General features: G+C 37.1%; 1 pseudogene; it reads right to left on the bottom strand.

Annotated features, from left to right (window-relative positions):
- Positions 1–15,973: 15,973 nt before the first annotated feature.
- LOC116864535 lies at positions 15,974–23,344 on the bottom strand (annotated as a pseudogene).
- Positions 23,345–24,854: the final 1,510 nt, after the last annotated feature.

The following is a 24,854-nucleotide window of genomic DNA, read 5'->3' as shown; positions in this document are numbered from 1 at the left end:
CACCCAGAGGAGAGGGTTTGAGTTAGGAAACATCTCCATTTTATACCCCCAGATATTTGTACAACTTATGTGACATGATCTGGGAAATTATGGTGTATAAATCCATATTCTAGGTTTGTTTACCACAAGTGATTCTAAACCAGGGATATACTGCTAAGAGCATTCTGTAAATACTGATCTTTTTCTAGGAAATACCATATTTTCCAGGAGGTCCAGCTATCAGCATGTATACAGGTGATTATTAGATTATCTTGCTTTTCTTCTTTCTCTAGAGTGTCCTCTGATAACTGAGGGACAAATGAATCATATACCAGGTACTTTACTTCCTTCCCCTCTAGCTAAGTATGGAAAATGTAATGGTCAACAGAACAACATCTCTGACTTTGACCAAGTCATTGACTTAGGAGAGAAAAAGGAAGTAATCAGACATGTTAAATAGGACTAGCTAGTATATGGAGTGATGATCAAGAACACTTCTCCATTGTGGGTAAACATTACATTTGTGAAAATCAGCCCAAATTCAAATTACATTTGCAACTTGGAGTGCCTATCCTTGTGAATTTTGACTTGGGATTCATACTTGAAGCTCTCCTTATTTTTCTGTATCCACAAGTAGACCTGCTGCCTGACCCAATTGGCAGTCCTTGTTCCACTTCCTAGAGCATCAGCTTTAGCTGCTCTGGAAGATGGCTGTCTTGCTGTTTGGGAGTAACACCAAGTCCCACCTAAGTGAATTTTATGTTTGCTGAATACTCTATATTTTCGTACAGACCATTCCATAAAGTGCCCAAATTAGATGAAAATCCATTTAGCTATTTTCAATTGCTACAGCAATAGATACATTCACAGAGATTCATTATTTTTTATATGCATGCAGAAGGCCAATGCTGAAGATGTATATAGGATGTCACCAGAGCGGGTAAGAGGGCCATGCCCATAAGGAGCATATAGCCAAATGAAGAAGAGGTGACAGGACTCTTCAGGCAGGAGCCAGGAACTGAGAGAATATAGACAACTTGGCATGTGCCAAAACTACAAACAGTTTGGTCTTCACTGAACATCAGTTGCAGAGCAGGAATGGAAGATGTTGGAGCTGGTGTGGCCAACTGGAACTAGGCAGGTCATGAGAAAACCCTAGATGCCATAAAAGAACATGGATTTTATCCTGTTGACATAATAGAGTGGAGTTTTTAGTTGCTCCAATGCTAGCCAGCTGTGACTGCTAGAAATTTTTTTCTCTTCTTGAGATGAAATCTGCTACCCTGTTATTTCTGTCCATTGTTTCTACTGCCGCCCTTAGAGCTAGAGAGAAGACATTTAACTTCTCTTTAATGTGATGATCCTCACACATTTGAAGACAGATCTCATGTTCCCCTGAGCTTCTCCAAGAGGGATGTCTTCATGTTACATGGCCTCCTAAATGGTCACCATCTGGTATTCCCTTGAGTTCAGCATCTCCCAAGTGCCAGGGTTCAGTGTTTGGAGAAGGATACTGCTTTTGGGATTGAGGGAGGGAAAGCAATTCAGTATTGGATGCCAAGATATTGGATGCTTTGCTCCAACAAAACCTCTGTTAAATTGGTGTTCTCCATGTGAAATCCAGTTCCTTACTCCTTTCACATCCAGGTATGATTTACTTGGAGCTTCACTGATTCCAAGGAAATGTTCAAAATCCTCCATAAAGTTTGTATGTAATATCTCTGAAATTTACTTTCCTGTGGATTTTCTCTGTCTCATGTTTCTGTAGTTATGTGTGTTGTCTTTGAATGGCTCTTGCAACTTAATGGTGAAAATAGTGTTTGGCACTTGATTTGTGCTCAATAAATATTTGGTGAGTGAATCAATAGACCAACATTCAGGCAAAACTCAGAATCTTCACTGGTTGCTCCTTTGCTTCAAGCGTTTCTTAAGTTGAGAAGAATTTACTGAATATTGATGGTCACCACGAAGTAGGATTGCTATTTTCTGTTCTTTGTTCCTTTTTTCAGTCCATGTTTTAAGTTCTCTTTCCCTTGCTCCTATCCAAAACGTAGTCATATGCATCAAGAACAGTATATACTGGTGAATGTTTAACAACTGGCTTTCCCAAAATTCCCACCATGGCTGATTTCCAAGTACCGATGTGGGGGTCACTAAACATAGGGTGTGGGAGAGATGCAAGGCTCTCAAGAGCTGATACAAACTGGCCCTTCAGGTCACTGTAGGGGCTCACTAAACAACGGATCTACCTTCCTTACAGGGTGATTGAGATCACAGTTACATTTTCTTCTTCTCTGATTATATCAAAAATTATGTCTAGCATAAATTAGAGTTTCAGAATGAAACTTGCTAAACTTGCAAACTAGTGGTTAACCCTTTAAACCAGTGGTACTGAACTGGGAGAAATACCCCCAAGAGGTCATTTGGAGATTTGTGGGGCTACTTTTGGCTGTAGCAGTAACTGACCGTATAGGCGCTTAGTGGGCAAAGGTCAGGAATGCTGAATATCTTGCCAGAGTTACACGACAAAAGATGGTTCTGCCCAAGAAATCTATGGCACAATCATTGGAAATTTCTGCTCTGCACCATGCTTCCCACGAGCTGGATTTCTGCCAGACTATAGTCCTTTATATTCTGCTAAAATTTTGTGAAAGAAATAATCATCCCCTGATGCTTATAGGAAAAGGAACTTCCATGCTTAGTGACAGATGCTTATTTTATTCTTAAATGATTGAAATAAAATGCATTGGAATGAAACTTTTTTCCCTGTTAACCTTTAGCAGCATTTATAATGACCATGTTAAATCAAACCTCATTACAATGTAATGGGGCCTGACCGAAATACTGCAGGTATGATGCTGAGTAATTTCATAAATTATTAAATGGTAATTGAAAGTAATATGGCAGAATACATTCTACTCCTGAGGGAGAAAATATAGAAGACTTTGGAGGGAAATAAAGTTGGTTGAAATTATTTTACAGCATATAGTTAAGGGTTGGAAGCAGGATGAAAGAAGGGCAATAGGAGACCTGAACATCCTTTGATTTCTGGCATTGTGTTAAAATGTGTAACTTTGATACAGGGGTTATGATCCTGCTCAAAACATTACAGACATCTAGACTCCTTTCCCACTGCCTGTGCTCAGGCATTTATTGGGGCAAAAAGATCAAATTCAAATTATATTTTATACTAAATGTCTCTCGATGCCATGTCTTTACTTGAATTATAGTTTACTTCAACTCCTCATTTTCTCAATTGCTTTTCAAAACCTTTATTAAAAAAAATCCCCATCAGTTAAGTAACTATGCTTGTTGTGAAAGAAAAAAAACCTAAAATAATAAAGAATATAAACTTGGAGGGGAAGCCTCTTATTATCACATTCAACCTTCTTTCTAGGTGGCATATTCTTCTGAATCCACACACACTATGCTTTTTATTTTTTATTTTTATTATTTTTTTAAAGTTTTTTTTTTTTTTTTTTTTTTTTTTTTTTGAGAGAGATCGAGAGAAAGCAAGAGTATGAGCAGGGGAGAGGGAGAGGGAGAAACAGACTCCCCACTAAGTAGGAAGCCCAACATGGGGCTTGATCCCAGGATCCTGGGATCATGACCTGAGTGGAAGGCATATGTGCATAATGGACCGAGTCACCCAGGTCCAAAACACATTTTTTTTTTAAAGTTTATTTTTCTAGCATAGGCCTGTACTATAGAGACTATTTTATAATTTTCTGTTTTCATTTAATATTATAGTTTGGACATCTTTTTATGTCTATGTATACAGATCTAAACTTAAAAAAATATGTTAAAATATGTCATAAATTGTGCATAACTTTAGCACAGATCCTTACAATTTTCCCCCAAATGAATATAGCCATGTAACCATCATTTAAAATAAAATGGAATATAACACTACCATGAATTCTCCCTCATACCCCTCCAAGTCATTTTACCCTTTCTCTCTGAATGTAACTACTATTTTGAATCATCACTATAGATATATTTTGCCTTTTCTTGAGATTAAATTAGCTGAATCATTTAACATGAAATTTTTGGTGTCTGGATTCTTTTGCTTGTTATGGATGTGAAATTCTGCTATTGTGTGGAGTAGTAGTTCATTTTTATTGCTTCAGAGTATTCTATTGTATGATTCTACTATAACCTATTCATTCTGCTTTTGGTGGACTTTCAGATTATTTGTAGTTCTGGGCTACTATGAATAATGTCTTTAGACATATGTATCTTTTGATGAACATGCATATATATTTTTTTCTTGGGCACACACTTGGGAATGGAATTGCTGTGACAGAAGACCTATGCAAATTCAGCCTTAGTTGCTATTGCCAACAGTTTTTCCAAAGTGATTGTAAGAATTTATATTTCCACAGGTGGTATATGAGGGTTCCAGTTGCTTATGCTATTTCCAGCATGTAGTAGGAGTTTTTCTCTAATTTAAATTTAAGCCAATTTTGTGGTTATCAAATAATAATTCATTGTGGCTCTATTTTGTATTTTCCTTATGAGTTAACATACTGAACATCTTTTCAAATGCTTATTAGCCTCTTGGTTATCATATTTTGATAAGTGCCTGGACAAGTCTTTTGCTTTTATTTTATTGGGTGTTTTCTTTTTCTTAGAGATTTATTGGAGTTTTTCATATATTCTGAATATAAGTACTTTTTGGATACATGTATTGCAAATATCTTCTCTCACTTTGTGCTTTGACTTCCCACTCTGAAGCATCTTTCACTGAAGCATCTTTCACTGAATAATTCATCTATATTTTGTGTTTTGTTTGAGAAATTTTTGCCTGTCCTGATGAAGCTATTGTCTTATATTATCTTCTGTGTTACTGTTTCACCTGTCACAATGAAATTTATGATGAATCTGAAACCAGTTTTTGTATGTGGTGTGAGGAGAGAGGTAAGGTTCATTGATTTGGCATTATTTATTGAAAAGACTTGTGCTTCTTCCATTGCATTTTACGGGTAAATTTTGTGCTACGTCAGAAGTGTGTATATGGACGGTTGTTTCTGGAGACTCTATTCCTTTTTAGTCTATGGTCTATCGTTTCTTCACCACCACACTTAGAATTGTGGTTTTGTAAGAGTAGGTATCTGGTAATATTAATCATTCAATTTTGGTCTTCCTCAAGCTTATTCACTATTCTGAATATTTTTCACTTCTATATTCATTTTAGAATCATCTCATCAATTTCCATGGGATTTTTGTTGGAATTTAATCTATAGATCAACTTGGTGAGAATTGATATCTTTGGGATATTGAGTCTTTTAATCCATGAAAATGGTATAACTCTTCATTAATATAGTTCTTCTTTAACTTTCTTTTATAATGTTTATTTTTGTGTGTGTGTGTAGAAGCTCTGCCCATTTAAAAAATTGTATTTATCCCTAGATATTGATGTATTTGAATGGTAGGTATTGTTACTTATATTTTTGTGAATTTCATTTCTAATTATTTGATATTGGGATGTAGAAATATAATTAACTTCTGTATGTTGACTTTGTAATCAGAAATCTTAAAAATAATTTATTTTCATAATTTATTTGTAGTTTTTTGCATTTTCTGTTAATATTATAAATTTGTGAATAATAACACTTTAATTTTTGATTTTAATTTTTTTGTATTTTATTGCACTGGTTAAAACTTCTAGAGTAATGATGAAAAGAAGAGGTGATAGCAGCATTAGTGAGAGAGTATCATGACTTGTGTTAAAATGGTAAGGCCAACTTTATTCAGTACTGTCATAATAGGGGCAAGGACTACTGCAATGGTGTTTTGCAGTAAGGGAGAGAGAGATAGGGCTTAATTCATAATAAGACAAAGGAAAGTATGGATTTATAGCCATAGGACAAGGTTTGGGGGAGGAAGGCAGCAAATAAAATTTACAAATAGTGTAGGGCAGTTCTCTGCTAAACTGAGGTAATAGTAGGATTCTTGCTGTGAAAGCAGGCCAGGGTAATCAGATGTAACCTGGGGATGATGGGAGATGAGAAATTTGTTTAGATAATGAAGGTGGGTAGGGGATTCTGGCTAAACTGACTTAGCAGGATTCTTGCTAAAACTGGATTCAATAGCCTGGAGGCAAAAGTCCAAGTTTTGGGCTCCTTGAGTGCTGGGCTCATAGAAACTTGATTAAACTTTGGCCAAGGAGAGAATCTTTGTTAGCAGAATAAACCCTTTTCATGTGTCACTGCATTGCATTTGCTTTGCTATTACTTTGTTTTGGACTCTTGCATGTGTGTTAATTACAGAAATTGGTTTGTTAATTACAGAAATTGGTTTGTACCTGGCTGGCTCAGTGGGTTAAAGCCTCTGCCTTCGGCTCAGGTTATGATCCCAGGGTTCTGGGATGGAGCCCTGCATCCGGCTCTCTGTGCAGCAGGGAGCCTGCTTCCTCCTCTCTCTCTCTGCCTGCCTCTCTGCCTACTTGTAATCTCTGCCTGTCAAATAAAATAAATAAAGTCTTAAAAAAAAAAAAAGAAATTGGTTTGTACTATTTTGTTTTATAATTTCATTGATAGATATTGGGGTTGAAGTTATGCTAATATCCTAACAAGAGATATCATTCTTCCTATTCATGGGAAGAGTTAATGTAAGTTTGGCATTATTTCTTGTTGAATATCTGAAAGAATTCCCTAGTTAAGCTATTGTGAACTGAAGTTTTCTTTGTGGGGAAACTTTTACTTATGGATTAACTTCTTTAATGCATGCTGGAATACTCAGACCTTTTATTTATTCCATGTCAGTTTTGGTAAACTATACTTTTAAGAAATCTGTCTATTTATTCTGAGTTTTCAAGCTTATTTGCAAAAGTCATTGCTATTGTCTTATTATTTTATGGCTGTAGAAACTGTGAGGGTGTCTCTTTTTCTCCTTGATATCAGTAATTTGTGCCCTTTCCATTTTGCTTTTTCTTGAAGTTGTAGGAAGTTTATAAATTGTATTAATCTTAAAATTTTTACTTTTTAAAATTTCCCTTGAATTTCATTTACAGTTCTTTTTCATGCTACTTGATAAAAGCTTGGTCATGGATCTTCAGCCTTTTTTATTTCTTTTTAAATGTCTGTATTTGAGGCTATCCGTTTTTCTTTAAACACTATTAGTAGTTATAATTCAGTTCTTTTTTTTTTTTCAGTTCTTATAATTCAAATCTTTTCTCATTTTATTTTACCTTTGTGGTGTTTACAAGTGTATTGCATCATTGCTTAATTCCCAAGCATTTGGGGATTTTTTCTATTTTTGTTTTTGTTATTGATTACTAGTTTATTACCTTTGACATAAGGAACACATTGTGTTGATTGATTTTTGAAATTTCTGAGGTATGCTTTAGAGATAAGCATATGATCAGGTAGTAAATGTCATATGTGTACTTGAATAAGTGTGTATTCTGTACTTGTTGGTTGTAGTGCTCCATATATGACCATTTAGTTAAATTGGTTAATCATGATATTCAAAACTTCAGTATTCTTGTTGATTTTTTGTTTGTTTGTTTGTTTGTTTGTTTTGGTCTATTTACTCTATTGATTACTGAGAAAGCTGTTTTAATTGAGAAAGAGGGAGAGAGCAGGAACACAAGCAGGGGGAGTGGGAGAGGGGGAAGTGGGTTTCCTGCTAAGCCGGGAGCCCGATGTGGGGCTCCATCCTAGGACCCTGGGATCATGACCAGAGCCAAAGACAGATGCTTAACAACTGAGCCACCCAAGAGACCAGAAAAAGCTGTTTAAAAATCAATACTTATTTGTAGATTTTTTCCCTTGTATTTCTGTAAGGTTTTGGCATAAATATAAGGCTATATTTTTTAAATGTTTAGAAATATAGGAGATATATATAAAATCTTTTATTCTTATAAAAATTTCTCTATTTTTTGTAACACTTTTTACCTTAAAACTATTTATAAGGTTAATACAGATACATGAGTTTTCTTTCAATTATTTTTTGCCTGGTATCTATTTCTCTGTTCTTGTGTACTTATTCTCTTTTTAAATTTATTTAATTCAAGATAGATACATGCAATCTTCCTTCCCTTTTTATTTATTTTTTATTTATTTATTTATTTAAAAAAATTAATTTTAGTTTTTTTAGTGTTCCAAAATTCATTGTTTGTGCATCACACCCAGTGCTCCACGAAATATGTGCCCTCCATAATACCCACCACCAAGCTCACCCAAACCCCCAGCCCCTCCCCTCCAAAACCCTCAGTTTGTCTCAGAGTCTACAGTCTCTCATGGTTTGTCTCCCCCTCGGATTTCCTCCATCTCACTTCTCCTCTCCATCTCCCAATGTCCTCTGTGTTATTTCTTATGCTCCACAAGTAAGTGAAACCATATGATACTTGTGTACTTATTCTTGCTTGAATATCCCAGTGTGACAATTTTTCTTTGAATTGAAATATTTAGCCTATTTACATTTATTGTAAGTTGTTTATATATTTGTTAAATTGTTTTATTATTTGCTTATTCCATTGTACTTATTCACTTATTGTCCTTCAATATATATTTTTTCTTCTATGTTTTTCTTCCCTTAGGATTAATTATTTTTTGTAAATTATATCCTCTGCTATTAGTTTATTTCACATACATTCACATTCTCCCATTTAATACACACTATAATTTTGTTACTCTTTTTGAATTACCCAAAAGATTGTTCTTCCACTCCATGAAGATGGGATGTTTTTTCATTTCCTTCATTTGTGTTTCTTATATTTGTTTTTTTTTTTGTTTTTTTTTTTTTTAAGATTCTATTTATTTATTTATTTAACAGACAGAGATCACAAGTAGGCAGAGAGAGAGAGGAAGAGAGGCAGGCTTCCCACTAAGTGGAGAGCCTGACTGGGGCTCGAGCCCAGGACCCTGGGATCATGACCTGAGCTGAAGGCAGAGGCCTTAACCCACTGAGCAACCCAGGCACCCCTCTTGTATTTGGTCTTAATCTTAAAAAAAATTTTGTTAATTTACTGAGCAAAATATTCCAGATTGGTAAGTTGTTTTTGCTCAGCACTTTTTAAATTTCATTATATTGTTTTTGGCTTCCATAATTCCTGTTAAGAAGTCAAAAGAGACTGGGCAGAGGGGGGTTGGGGGGGGTTATGGACATTGGGTAGGGTATGTGCTATGGTGAGTGCTGTGAAGTTTGTAAACGTGGAGATTCACAGACCCATACCCCTGGGGGAAAAAATATATATATATGTTTATAAAAAATAAAATTATAAAAAAAAAAAAGAAGTCAAAAGAGATTTTTTTTTCTCCTGTTTTTTAAAATTTTTACTTTGTCTAAGTTTTTCAATAGTTTTTCTATGATGTTCTTTTTGTCACCTTTTTTTGTTTGTATTCATGTTGTTTTGGTTCTGAGATATTCTTGAATCTGTGGCTTATTGTTTTTCACCAGTTTTGGAATATTCTCAGCCAATCCTTGAATATTTTTCTGATTAATTGTCTCTCTTCTCTTTTCTGCCTCCACATTCCATGCATCTTTTTCATTTTTTTCTCTATATTCATCTCTTTGTGTATGCATCAAAATGGACATTTTTTACTGATTTGTTTCAGTTTACTGATTTTCTCTTTTGTTTTCTTTAATCTGCCTTTTATTCTAATTTTAGTTGTTATACTTTCAATTTTAGAATTTCTATTGAGATATTTATTATAAATATCAGTTTATAGATACTAAAACTTTATCTCATCCTATATTTTATTGAGTTCATTAACTATAATTTCTTTTAAGTTTTTCTGAAATCCCGTTGCGTGATCACCTTTGGGTAAATTTCTATTGCCTATTTCTTCTTTTGGTTTTTGATCATTTGTTATTTTGTTCTGCCATGACTTCTGATTTTTTATTAAATTACCAACATTGTATATAGAAAATTTTAGAAGCTCTGAATGACATTACTTTCCTAGAGAGAAGATTTACTTTTCTTCTTGTAGTTATATAACATATGAGAAGTTATCCATTTAAGCTAGGTTTCTAGCTTTATTAGGGCTTATCTTTTTATATGTTCCCATACTTTTTGGTTCTAGTCTTATAATGTTCTCAATCTAAAATCTGCGTTTTCTATTGGGGTTTTCTTCCATGATGGACTCTAGTCTCCAATTTATCTCACCTTACTTCTGTAAGAATATCTATGTCTTTGCTTAGATTTTAAACTTCCTAGTAGCTGCTTTTTGTTTGATTTTTTTTTCCATTATCTAGTTCTATAAACCCATAGTCAGGAATCAGGGAGTAATTGGGCAAAATTACACGAGTAATTTTGGGCTTACTTTTCTGTAGTGCCCTTTTCTCTGGACCCCTTCACTCCTGGCTGTTTTCATCACCTTTAATTACATTGTTTTGTCTTTCTGTTTCAGTGAAACTGCTACAACTGTATTTGTTTTCTGTTTACCCTCAATGCCCCTTCCCGAAGATTGGCAAAACCCCAGAGGATAAAAGTGACAATGGAGTACAGTTCATCTTGGTACTTTCTCTTTCCTTGGGATTCTGGCATCTTAATTCTTATCTGCCTTCGTTGTTTTCTGATACCTTCAAAAAGTATCTTTTTAAAATGTATTTTAACCAGTTTTTAGGTTGTTCTCAATAGAAGGGTTGCTATGACATAAAATAGTCATACTTACTGGGACTATTTTATTCATTTTGAAAATTGTACACAATTTCAAGTTTCAGATATACCAAGTTTCAGGTATTTAGTACCCTGTTGGAGTTCTGGTCTAAGGTTTCACTATTATGAATGATACTACATGAATACTCTTGTAATATAATTTCATGCAACTTTACAACTATTTCTTTAGAATAAATTGCTTATACAGAATGGCTGGAAATAGTTTACATCATTTTTGCCCATCTAACATTTGCTGGAACTCAGTTTCATGGCTTCAACCTAATTGCAAGGTAAACTGGGGAATTTAGACTTTTTGTATGTACAGAAAGAGTAAATGGTGTGGCAAAGGCAGCATTGTCTTTCTACTAACTACTCCCTAACTATTGTCTCTAACTCTAGACTTTCCCTTTGTAACCCATACACTATATTACCACTTGACTTAATATCCTTAAATATCACTTCTCAAGAGTCACAAGTAAATCAAAATCTTTTAGGGTCTTCCTTTTGCTTAGGAAATGAATTCATGGGGTGCCTGTGTGGCTCACTGGGTTAAAACCTCTGCCTTTGGCTCAGGTCATGATCCCAGGGTCCTGGGATAGAGCTCTGCATGGGGCTCTCTGCTCAGCAGGGAGCCTGCTTCCTCCTCTCTCTCCACCTGCCTCTCTGCCTTGTGATCTCTCTTTGTGTCAAATAAATAAATAAATAAATAAGAAAATGAATTCATGTCTTTTATAAATGTATTAAGTGAAAAAAACTGGAAGAATGATAGTTTATTTTTCTGAACCTTATTCTTTTATCATCTTGCCCTAATGCTTTTTTTCTTTTTATTGATAGAAGTGAGATGATGTGAAAGGTTAAGAGGGGCTCTAGTTTACAGTTGGGTGGAGATGATCATGCTTATTGAGGCCATCTCTTCACAAACACCATTGTAGCTGCAAGGGCAAAGACAGAGCAAAGAAGGACAGAAAAGCAAGGGATGGACATTGGTTCTGCTGCATCCAACTATTAGACTATGTTTCACCTAGTCAGTTTTTCTATGGTGTCTGTGTTCCCTGCTGTATTACACAACTCTGATTGTAGGATGAAACAGAAGACATATTATGATACTCCAATCTCTGTTTAGGAAAATCATCAGAAAGGACAGGGTTTGGCTTTGGGAAAGATAGGCAGTCTTAAGACAGTCATAGGTTGTGTGTGTGTGTGTGTGTGTGTGTGTGTGTGTGTATCTGGTGCTCACACTAAATGTCTCAGGCCTTGAAGCTAAAGACAGCATCTCCAGCACATTTTTATTTATTTGGAGCCATTCAGATCAATCTTCATAGAAGCAGTCACACTTCAGGGTTCTGACTTTGTTAAGTGCCTCCTCAGCTCTCTGCCAGAAGATCCAGTTTAAGGCCTCACAAGTGGATCTCTTGAGAGTTATTTGTTTTTAATCTGCAGTGAGAGGACCAGCCTGGTGGGAGACCTGCAGCCCTAGTATTTCAACTGTCCTTTTTAGGAAATGGGAGTCCTCCAGGTTCATTATCTAGTTTTTTTTTCTTTTTTTTTTCATTATCTAGTTCTTTGTGGAACATTAGGTTGTCCTTTCTGACAGGGGTTAATGAGCCCAGTGATAGAACACTTGTGTAGGCATAATCCCTGAGTACCTTCTCTGAAATAGCACAGCACTGACCACAATTAAAAAATCATTGATGTTGTTGGCAATCCTAGTATTCTTGGTTTGAAAGTAGATATCAAGAAGCAAATTGCCAGGGCACCTGGGTGGCTCAGTCATTAAGTGTCTGCCTTCAGCTTGGGTCATGATCCCAGGGTCCTGGGATCAAGCTCCACATTGGGCTCCCCACTTAGCAGGAAGCCTGCTTCTCCATCTCCCACTCCCCCAGCTTGTGTTCCCTCTCTTGCTGTGTCTCGCTCTGTCAAATAAATAAAATCTCTTTAGAAAGAAGCAAATTGCCTCCTTAGGTTCTGACTTTTGCCATTTATTAGCTCTGTGACCTGAAGAAAGTTACCTAAACTATTCATGTCTCAGTCTTCTTGAATACAACCTGAGAAAAATAATGGTACTATCCCTACAAGTCCCTGTGAGAATTAAATGAGGTAATTAGAAAAAAAAGAGTTCGAATAATGTGTGAAATATAGGAGGCCCAATATATATGCTAGATGCCTTTATTATAAATGATTAGTTACCCATCATTTAATTTATATAACAGTCCTCTAAGGTAGACATTTCACTTTTATTCCCCTTTACATATGAGGAAATTAAGGCAGAATGGTTAAGTGACTTATCCCAGCTAACCATATTTAACATTACAGTACTGGAATTCATAACCAGGCAATCTAAAGAGTACCAGATAATGAAGGAAGTGTGACACTTCACTCCAAGGAGATCTATATTACAACATAGAAGCTAGGCACTCTAATGCCACATGATCGTGGTTTCTGCTGACTTTTATGGCTTCATCAAGGTATGGGGGATTGATAAAGGATACATAACTCTGGGGTAAGAACTAGAGTCAGAAAATTTGGGTCTGAACTCCAATTCTGCCTCTAGTAGTGGCTGTTTGACCTTCAATTTACTTTAGCTGTGTAAGTTCAAAGTTCTTGATCTGCAAAATCCTGAAATGCTGTTGTGTATTAATGTATATAAAATAATTAGCAAATATCCTAGTATAGCATAAGTTTTCAGAAAGTGATAGCTATTGTGGTAGATTCCACACTGACCCCATTTCTTTTCCTTTTCTGTTTTGATACTTTTTCCATGTAACTTTTTAGTGTCTTCCACTAGGTATCTAGATTCAGTCGTATGACAAAATTTGACCACTATAATGGGGGTGGAAAGTACAGTGTGCCAGTTCTAAATCTCTTGTATCTCTATCATCACAATGAGTACATGCAGATGCTGTGCAGGTAAGAGACATGTGGAGTGGGGTTGAGTTATAGAGTGTGATGCAGAACTAGGATTTGAGTCCAGATCTATCTGACTTCATAATTAGATTTTTTCTCCACTTGGCTAGTCTTCATAGTATTAGCATTGCTATAGGAAAAACTTAGGGACAGATATAGGACAGGTTTTTGTGTTTTTTTTTTCCCTCTTTAATGCATTAGATTGGGTTGCTAAGAGATATTGCACAATAAACTTATAGTTAACCAAAATGTAGCTACAACAATGAGCAATAAATAGAGAAAGAAAAAGAAAATTTGTATTTATGAGAACAAAATCACTTTTATAAAATCTATATAGGTAATGCAGAGCAGCTCTTCTGCAGTCTTGTCTAATGCATAACTTCTTTGGTAACTTGTGAGAACAAATTTAATAGAGTATGCCTCCTTGACACTTTATAGATCCACCAGCCTGAAGTGAGTTAGGTGCAGTTGTGCTTGTCACCAGAGGACTGGTATTGTATAATAAAGAATGAGGCTGGCCTTTGTTCCAATTCCGGAAAGGAGACTCTAAATCCTTGGAATTTCTGTAATAATAGGAGCATCTTTGTTATTTATGAGCCCCTTAGACATACCTGAGTTTATGTTAATGAGGTGACTCATGATGTGGGCTGTTACGGTCAGAAAGGCAAACCATGTGATTAGAGGGTTGAGGCTTTGAGCCCAGGGAGATCAGCTAGATCTCTCAAAAAACCAGGGAGAGAGGGAAAAGCGGGGCCTGGAGGTTGCATTCAATCATGTAGTAAATGATTTATTCAATCATGCCCTCATAATGAGTCCCCAGTAAAACCTCTGAACATCGAGGCTTAGTGGAGCTTTCAGGTTGGTGAAAATATCAGTGTGCCAGAGGTGTGACATAACCTGAATCCACAAGGTTGAGAGCAGGGACCTCTACATTCAGGACTCTCCCAGACTTTACCTTGTTCCTTTTCATTTGCCTGGTCCTGACTGATTGATATATATCTATCTATATCTTTATCTATATCTATATCTATATCTATATCTATATCTATATCTCTATATCATCTATATCCATATCTATCTATATCTATATCTATCTATATATATTTAATTTCTTTTCAGTGTTCCAGAAGTCACTGTTTATGCACCACACCCAGTGCTCCATGCAATACATGCCCTCCATAATACCCACCAACATACTCACCCAACCCCCTCCCCCACTCCCCTCCAAAACCCTCAGTTTGTTTCTCAGGCTCCACAGTCTGTCATGGTTTGTCTCCCCCTCCAATTTCCCCCAACTCACTTGTCTTCTCCATCTCTCCATGTCCTCTGTATTATTCCTTATACTCCACAAATAAGTGAAACCATGATACTTGACTCTCTCTGCTTGACTCCTTTCACTCAGCATAATCTCCTCCAGTCCCATCCATGTTGATACAAAAGTTGGGTATTCATCCTTTCTGAAGGAGGCGTAATACTCCATAGTATATATGGACCATATCTTCTTTATCCATTCATTCACTGAAGGGCATCTGGGTTCTTTCCACAGTTTGGCAACTGTGACCATTGCTGCTATGAACATTGGGGTAGAGATGGCCCTTCTTGTCACTACATCCATATCTTTGGGGTAAATACCCAATAGTGCAATTGCAGGGTCATAGGGAAGCTCTATTTTTAATTTTGTAAGGAATCTCCACACTGTTTTCCAGCAGTGTGGTTCCAATGCACCAACTTGCATTCCCACCAGCAGTGTAAGAAGCTTCCCCTTTCTCCACATCCTCTCCAACACTTGTTGTTTACTGTCTTGTTAATTTTAGCCATTCTAATTGGTGTAAGTTGGTATCTCAGTGCGGTTTTGATTTGAATCTCTCTGATGGCTAATGATGATGAACATTTTTTCATGTGTCTGTTAGCCATTTGTATGTCTTCTTTGGAGAAGTGTCTGTTCATGTCTTCTGCCCATTTTTTAACATGATTATCTGTTTTGTGTGTGTTCAGTTTGAGGAGTTCTTGATATCTTTTATAATAAATCTGTAATCATAAGGATAGCACATTCCTGAGTTCTGTGAGTTGTTCTACCAAATTATCAAAACTGAGAAGTGTCAAGGGATTCTCTGGATTTGCAATTAATTGTTCAAAAGTGCAGGTGGCCTGGGGACTCCCAAATTTGTGTCAGGTATCTGAAGTGAGGACAGTCTTATTTGAGAATCTGCCCCTAGACTGTGGAGTCTGACACTCCCTCTGCACAGTGAGCATTAGAATTGCTCTACAATATTGCAAGTGGCTTAGGTGGCCTCATGTGCTTTTTAAATTTATTTTTAAAAATTTTAAAAAACCCAATTATTTATTTAATATATTCATCACAAGGGCTCAACCAGAGACTTAATTAAAAAAAAAAACAAAGATGAAACAAAAATGATAACACAGCTTAAGATACAGAGTCCTAGACAGAATTGAAGAAAAAGACAGACTATCTAAGAAGAAAATAAAAAGACAACGCAAGGAGAGAGGCTGGACAGTCAGGGATCTTGGCAGGAGATGTGCTTTGAGTAGGTTTCTTGCAGATACTTCTTAAAGGCTGTGGAGTTTATCCAGAGCTCAGCAGCATGGGTATTCAAAGGACTACCAATGTTTGGTTCTCCTAGCAGGCTTTAGATGGACAGCAGGATGGTCCTGACATCATACCCAGCAGACCCTTTGTCATTTAGGGTATCTAGGCAGATGTTCCTCTGGGTTTTTGCGTTGGGGTGGTAGCAGGATGTGAGGGACTTCACCATGGGCATTGGAAGGGTAGCTACTCGGGAACTCCAGGGAGAGCTTATGATGCAGGTCTTCATATACGGTATCAGCTGCTCCACAGATGGTCCTTATCCATTTGAAAATGTTGTCTGATTCAGAGAGGGCAGAAATTACTTTGTCACCAGACATCCTGATGGTCATCAGCTCCTGCTGTAGCCTCTTGCTCACAGGGCCCCGGGCATCCCCACACTGGGTTTAGTTCTTTTGCGGGTGCAGTAACGCTAGTGGCAGATGGGTTGCGGTTCTGGGAGGCCTCCAGGGTGGTGCGAGGAGGGAGGCAGGGACTGGGAGAGCACAACTGCAACTACCACATGTGTTTCATTTTAAAAAACAATATTTTTATTAACTAACAATAATGTATATATACATCCTTATTAAAGTTGGAATTTTATACTTGTAGAAATGCCCTTTCTCCATCTAATTTCCCTTCTTCTTGAAGTAAACCACTTTGTTTGTTATGCAGTTTTCTAGTCCTTTTTATGAATTTGCCTTCATATCTTCATACAATACAGTGTTATTTTGTGTTTGCATTTTATTTGACATGAAAAGTGTCATTTTTACTTTTGTGTATCCATCTTTTTTTTAGTCAATACTATTTTTTTGAGACCTAGTATTTATAAAGTTAACCACATTAAAAGCAAAACAATGCAAAACACATTTGCCTATCCATTCCCCTATTGATGGACATGTAGGGTGCTTCCCAACTCTAGCTATTGTTTCAAATGATGATGTAACAAGCATCCTTGTGCATGACTTCGTGGATCCGCATTGAGTGTTTCTCTAGAGAGCGTATCTTTGAGCAAATCTGCTGTGTGCCTTTGAAAATTCTGATGTCCTTTCAGTCATTTGATTTGACGTTTTTAGAAACAGTTTATTTGGTGATATTGGGTGATTTAGAATCAGTGTCTCAAACTTATAGCAGTTATGCACTTAAAGGAACAAAACTGGTTGATAGATAGGTTGGCTATCAGTTGACCATCAGGGAGATAAAGCTTTTATTTTTGGCTAGAAGAAAACATTCTATTATTATTTATTATAAGTTATAAGATAACTGAGAAAGTATGACTTTGAGGGAGAAGAATAAATGGTTAATATTCAATTTTTCAACTTACGGTCAAATGTTTGCACATTTCATGTCTGTGTGTGTGTGTGTGTGTTTGTGTGTGTGTGCGCCTGCACATGGGCATACTTATACACACAAGAGAAAGATTGTAATTTAAAGATGAGGTGATGATCCTGAATTTGTACTCTAACTCTTGCAAGTGCCATTGATAGAATAACTGTGTATTAGTCTACCTGGGCTGCTATGACAAAATACCATACACCAGGTGACTTCAACAACAGACATTTATTTCATATAGTTCTGTATTGGGAAGTCCAAGATCAAGGTGGGGGCTAATTCAGCCCCTGGTGAGGATCTTCCTGGATACAGATAGCCACCTTCCTGCTTCATCCTTGTATGGTAGAGAGAGAGTTCTGATATACATTTCTTATGAAGGCACTTATAACTTCCTCTTCTATAAGGGCACTAACTGCACCATGAGGACCTTGCTCTCATAACCTCATCTAAACCTAATTATCTCTCAAAGACCCTTTCTTCAAAAACCTATATACTGGGGGTGAGGAGTTCAAAAATTTGAATTTTGAGTGGACACACACACACACACACAAGTGATTACCTCATCCTCATCTGAAGCCTTTGGGAGATGGCTTCAGTACCTCCTTCTATGACATATGTACAAAGATTTTCTTGTGGTTCACTAACTTGTAGTTAAGGATGCTTTCTTGCCACAGTTTATTTCTTACTCATTCTCCTTCCCATCCATGATGGTTATGGAGCAGTGTTCCACAGTCTTTTTGCAATTTCTGTCTTAAGGCTCCAGAATGATTCCATCAACCAGGTGGTTCAAAAATTCTGATGGGATCTCAGAGCATTGGTACTTTTATTTATAAACAGTTACAGATGAGAATCACAGTTTTGGACATAAGGGAAAATTTAAGTTCATCACAGATATCCATTATTTTCTAGGCAGTGCTAATTCCCAGGAGAGGAAGCCCAGAGTGATTCTGACCCTTTGTTCTTTGTCTTGCAAAGTATTTCTCTGTTTCTTACCTTCAGGTAATCCTCTCTTCATACAGTTCTATAACCTTGTACATATTAAAAAAATGACGGTCTAAGGGTTGGCAGGGAAGATAATATATGTGGTCAACAATGTCTTCCTTGGATGAGGGAAGAGTATTGAGTCTGGATGATGTGTATTTTCTTCCCTGCAGAGATATTTTCTTCCTCCTCCCCTTGATTGTCTGGCCACATATTCTCTCTTCCATTGGTATGTCCATCATAGTTCCTCCTTTCTTCTTAGGCCAGTTTCACACAATATCACTACCCAGGATTCATGGTAACATCAATGACAATCATTTATACTAATAGCTAACATTTACCAAGTACCTCCTTAGTTACAAGACCTGCATGTTTACATTTAATTCTCACACCAATCCAAGAGATCAGCCCTAATATTATCCCCATTCCATAATGGAGAAAACAAAGACTCAGAAAGAATATAGAATTATCTGAATGTTTTACGGCCAGTGAATGGCAGTGCCAGGATTTGTACCCAGGCAGTCTGACTCCATTTTTAACATTACTATTCTGTTTTTTATAAACTGGGATTTTCACTTCACATCCAATATTATTTAATTCTCATAACAATACTTTAAAGTTGGGATGATGAAGTCCATTTTTCAGATGAAATCAGCAGCCTCAATAAAGTTAGTTTGCCCTAAATCACCAACAAGTGGAGGAGCCCCCTGAAATCTTTCCTTCTCATTAAGCTGCCTCAGTTTAACTCCTCCTTGGGCTTTGAATTGAATCAAGGGCTCAAGGTATTCAGTCCTAAGCCAGAAAATAAACTGGGTAATTCAGAATGTGTCTGTTTCATTGACTTTCTCTTGCTCTTTTCTTATTTTTGTGACCTTGCAGGTCCCATTACCATTGTCCCTGCATGGGATGTGGTTCCACATTGCCCTCTGGTCTTCTGGTCCTTTGCTTCTGCCCTCAAGCTACAGCCAGACCCATCTACATTTTAAAGTTGTTTCAAGTTATGTTCAAATCTCTAGAGTCCTTGCTGCCTTAAGGAACATTGTATCTAATTTTAAAATGATTTATCATTGCAATTTGTGCTAATATCATTATAAATCATCAATTTACATAGACTGAAGGTCTGATTAATTCAAATGTATTCATTTATTTTAGATTAATATGCACCCCGTGACTAATCACTGTATTCATTTACACACAAGATTAAAAACAGATTATTACATCCAAACAAGAACCTACACCATGCAGCTCAAGTAGGGTTGCCCATTTCCAGTGCTGGCAGGATAGTTTGAGGATTCCTTTTGCAATGCTGAAAGGGTCAAAGGAAGAAGCATCTCATCTGACATATCACAGCAACAGGCCTAGGGCTTCTCACTCTGACACTGTCACTCTTGTCTGTACTGCCTCTGGGCACATTACTTTGGTTTTCCAATCTGTAGAGACATAATGAATATTGACAGAATGTTTAGTACATGCCCAATTATAGCATAGGGCTTTATAGGTGCTAACTCATTTAATCTTTACAAAACCTTATGAGGTATGTACTAATATCACCCCATTTTACAGAGGTGGGAATGGAGGCTCAGAAAGATAGTAACTTGCCCAAGTTAGACACTTATCCAAGGTAAGTATTACAGCTAGTAAGTGTCAGAGTTAGGATTTGAACCTTTAAAATCTGGATCCCAAGACTATGCTTTAGTCATTCCTCTATGTGGCTTTAAGATCAACCAGAATCAGGGTGCCTGGGTGGCTCAGTGGGTTAAAGCCTCTGCCTTCGGCTCAGGTCATGATCTCAGGGTCCTGAGATCGAGCCCTGCATTGGGCTCTCTGCTCAGCAGGGAACCTGCTTCCCTCTCTCTGTCTGTCTCTTTGCCTACTTGTGATCTCTGTCTGTCAAATAAATAAATAAAATCTTTAAAAAAAAAAGATCAACCAGGATCATTAAAGAATTGAAAGGACCATTAGAGCTTTTTCAAAATATTTGTAATACTAATTGTTTGTATAGGTACTGAGTGGCTGAGATCATGTCCAACACTTACTATGAAATCTCAAGATACTCAGTCCAGTTCTGGAAAAAAGGCAGTTGCTCAGTAGATGTGTTTCAATTAGCTATTGATCATTTTCCCTCCATAATGGAATCATCTCTTTAGGATGAAGATACTTGGTTAGTGCCCTAGAATTTTGGAGTTGTAAGATGTGAATTTGTTTTCCACTTCCACCAGTCTAAAGTCAGGTAAAATACCACTATACACACAGGCCTGGGGAAATTTTAGTTTTTCACTCTATAAAGTGGTCATCTTATTTCTCTGACTGGTTTCTTTGGTCTGAGCTGTGAGCTTCTATGACACATCAGCCGATTCCACAAGGCCATTTTATGAGCAGTGCAGGCCTCATTAGCCTGGACCTGAGTTTCTACCCCTGCAGTTTTTCTCAAGTGCCTTCATACTGAAGGGGAGTCCAGGAAGCAGGTCACCTGTTTCTAATCTGTTAAAAGTTTACAGGCAAAGGCATTGGGTTGACTTGAAGCACAAAATATGATTAATGATTTGGAGTACTAATGGAATGTTGGCCATGCAAAAATGCCTTTCTATATATTTCCAAAAAGGCCTTTCTTACCTAAGACCTTGTATTTTAAATTATATTCCTAGGTCCACTTTTTATAGCCTAAACATATCTGTCAGCCACCTATTGTGTGAAAAATATTTTGCCTTGTGAGAGAGGAATGTTAACAATAATAACTTGTATAGCAAAATTTTTTCAAAGTATTTTCATGTATTGCATTGTTTCATTGAAAGTGCAGTGAAATGAGAGACCAAAGCTTGAATTGAGTTTTATCATGGCAAAGTGACAAAGATCTGAACTCTCCTTTTCTATAGTGTTTGGTACTTTGTCTTATTTAAAGTGGAAGCTGTAGTCCCATGCACCTTGAAAGACACAGCTTAGAGGCTCAACGAACTTGATGACCCAAACTAAAAATATACCAAATGCCTTAAATCACAGGCTCTGGCATCAGACTGCTTGGGTTCAAATACTTGCTTAACTATTTAGTAGTTGGCAAGTTACTTGATGTCTATTTTCTCAACTGTTAAACTGGGATGATTAATAGCACCTATCTCACAGGGTCAATCAAGGATAGTTAATGAATGTAAGTGCTAGAACAGTTTGTGGCTCATAAGAGATACTCAAGAAATGCCAGTGGCTCCTGGCAAGTTAAGAAATTTGGAACACACTGAACTCTACCTCTGAAACTAATAATACACTACATGTTAATTAATTGAATGCAAATAAAAATAAAATAAAATTTAAAAAATAAAAAAATTAGAACATTCACACAGAATGCAGAACCCTGATGTGTATCCATGGTTTCTAGAAATCCACCTCAGATACTGAGGTCTGAAATAGAACTGAGCAGAAGACAGGAGCAGACTTGGGGCTCAAAAAAGGAAGTCTCTGGACCACTAGAAGAAGTTGCAACTTTGTTTTGGAGATGACCAAACTTAAAGGGCAGATGGAAGGCTATGAAATGAAAATGCCTAAAGATGTTGGAGCTTGAGAACCAGTTCTCTGGGAATGATGCTCATTCTGATGGCCTAAAGTTCAAATTATTTCTATGAAGATGTCTTCCCTCCCTTTCCTCCTTTCCTTCTTCCCTTCCTTCCTCCCTCCCTCCCTTCCTTCCTTCCTTGCTTCCTTCCCTGCTGTTTCTTTTTTTAATTTTTAGAGACTTAATTTTTAGAGCAGTTTTAGGTTTATAACAAAATTGAGAGAAGGTAGAAAGATTTCCTGTATATCTCCCGACTGCACACATGCATTGCCTTTCATCTTATCAACATTACTTACTGGAAATGGATTTTTTATTTTTTAAACAAAGGATGAGCCTCTACTGACACACCATAATCACTCAAAGTCCATGGATTACTCTTGGTGTTGTACATTTTAGGAGTTTGGACACATGTATAATGGCATATATTTATCACTGTGGTATCATACAGAATATTTTCACTGCCCTAAAATTCCCTTTGCTCTGGCTACTCATCTTTTCCTCCCTTCCCCACCACTTCAACACACCCTAACACCAATGACCTTTTAAATATATTTATTTATTTATTTTAGAGAGAGAGAAAGAGAGTAGGAGGGGCAGAGGGTGAGGGAGAGAGAATCTCAAGCAAACTGCACTGAGCATGGAGCCAAATGTGGGACTCAATCTCACAACCCTGAGACCAGGAACTGAGCTGAAACCAAGAGTTAAATGCTTAACTGACTGTGCCACCAAGGTGCCCTCTACCTCTGATTTTTTTATTGTCTCCATAACTTTGACTTTCCTAGAATATCATATAGGTAGAAATACACAATATGTGTTCTTTCCATTAATATGCATTTAAGTTTCCTCTATGTCTTTTTCATGGCTTGATAGCTCATTTCTTTTGAGTACTGAATAATGATCCATTGCCCAAGTGTTCCACAGTTCATCCATTCACCTGCTAAAGGACATCTTGTTTGCTTCAGAGTCATAGCAATTATGAATTAAGGTGCTAAAACTTCTGTGTGCAAGTTTTTGTATGGAAATAAGTTTTCAACTCTGAGTAAATGCCAAGGAGCATGATAGCCAGATAGCATGGTAAAAGAATGTTTAGTTTGTATCCATTCTCTTTAAGAACATTTCAGTTTTCTAGTCTAGTGGATTGATGTTCCAGCATTTTGTAAATTTTTATGGATCTTACTACCTGATGGACACTGGTCTTGCTATCCTTCCCCTATCTCTTCCTATCTTTCTCTAAGGCCCTCCTTTAGAGAAAGGTTCTGCCATCTCTCATTCCATCAAGCCCCAAGTCCTATGAAGCCATCCACTTGATCCTCTCCATCTCCACTTTCAGCTCGAGTTCCCCTGGTCTCTTGCTGGGACTGTTATTATGTAATAATCTCTTGAGAGTGTCTCCACCTTTAGGATTGGAACCCTTCATGGTTGGCTTCAGCCCTCATGCATTTAACACCTCTATTATGCAGTGGGAAAGAGCACAGTCTGGGGTTGTATTTTTTGGATGAATTTCCAGCTTCACTTACATATTTTGGGAAGTTACTTAACTTGCCTTGCTCCATTTTCTTATCTGAAGACAAAAATGCTACACGTACCTCCCAATGCTGTTTTAAAGATTAAATGTAATTATCTATGCTAAGTACTTAGCATAGTGCGTAATTCATGGTCATCCTGAGAATCCAGCAGCTGCAAGGAAAGTGAAGCTGGAGGGATGGACAGGTTTTAGATGTCACTTAGGTTACAGTTCCCAGTGTCAACTGGTGTCTAGCACAGCAATCTAGACCTATTGAATTAAAACCATGCTGCATCTGAAACTCTAATACATGAGAGATATCAATGGAAGTAAGTTTGCTGAGCTGGGTGAAGGGAGATGGCAAATGTCCATATATTTACAAATATGTGGAAGAATTATTAGGAATAATAATATTAGTAAAAAAAATTACAACAGTAGTTGTGTGACTACTTCTACTTCTACTGCTGTTATTACCACTGTGGGGAGTGGCACTATGAGAGATCAGCCATCTTCAGCTTGCCTTCAGAGCTGTAGAAACAGATCCAGCAGAAAGAATGGGGTGGAACATACTCCATGACATCTCTTTCTAGCTCCGTTTTCCCAGTGGCCCTACACTACATTTTTATTATCTCCCTTTTATGTCTCAGGATTCTGAGGCTCACAGAGTTGAAAATGACAGAGCTCAATGCTTTTCTAAGATACCATGTTTCTCCGCTGGAGTTTTGCTCACCAGGGGAAGTTCTTTCTAATAATATCACATGTCCAATAATGCAATGATTGCTTTAGGACACAAGGAGATCCCCTCGAATAAGAGTTGCTCAAGCTAAAGCTAACATGTTGTGAGGATTTGAGCACTGGAGGAGGGTTGGGATGAGATAGTCTTTAAGGTCCTTCTGAGTCTGGGAGTCTAAGCCTTCGTGAAATGCTGCCTGTGGCTGACAACCTTGGAGCATCACAGTTCTGTTATTATTCAATACTGCACCAAAAGAGCTCTCCTTTGCCCACTGGAAACCTAGTGCCACGTCTTGAATAGAACTTGCAGTTGGTGAGAGCATATTTAAAAATGCACTTGTATAGTTAGTAACTTTTATCTATAAATCCCCTCAATGAAATTCCAGAGCTTTAATCGGCCATGAAATTCCACAGAGGGGCATTTTCCTTTGCTAAAGTCAGCAGTTTCTAACTTCCTGTAAATATTCACTCACATGAAGTAGTTAATAGATTTCCTCATGCAGAACATTCTTGGCCACCAGTGGAAAAGTTCGCTAAAAGATAGATTGCTTCCCCATGGCTGGAGGATAACCACTAGTTGGAATCTTTATGCTGCCTGACACTCCCAATTAATATCAAGTCTCAAAGTTCTGATTCTAGAGCCAAAGGAAGACAGATCCATGAAAGGTCCCACTTCCTTGTCTTACCAACA

Source organism: Lontra canadensis, unplaced genomic scaffold (genome assembly GCF_010015895.1).
Source record: "Lontra canadensis isolate GAN:19392208 unplaced genomic scaffold, GSC_riverotter_1.0 scaffold1, whole genome shotgun sequence".
NCBI lineage: Eukaryota > Metazoa > Chordata > Mammalia > Carnivora > Mustelidae > Lontra > Lontra canadensis.
Note: the sequence above shows the minus strand (reverse complement) of the source record. Positions and strands in the feature narration are given on the sequence as shown.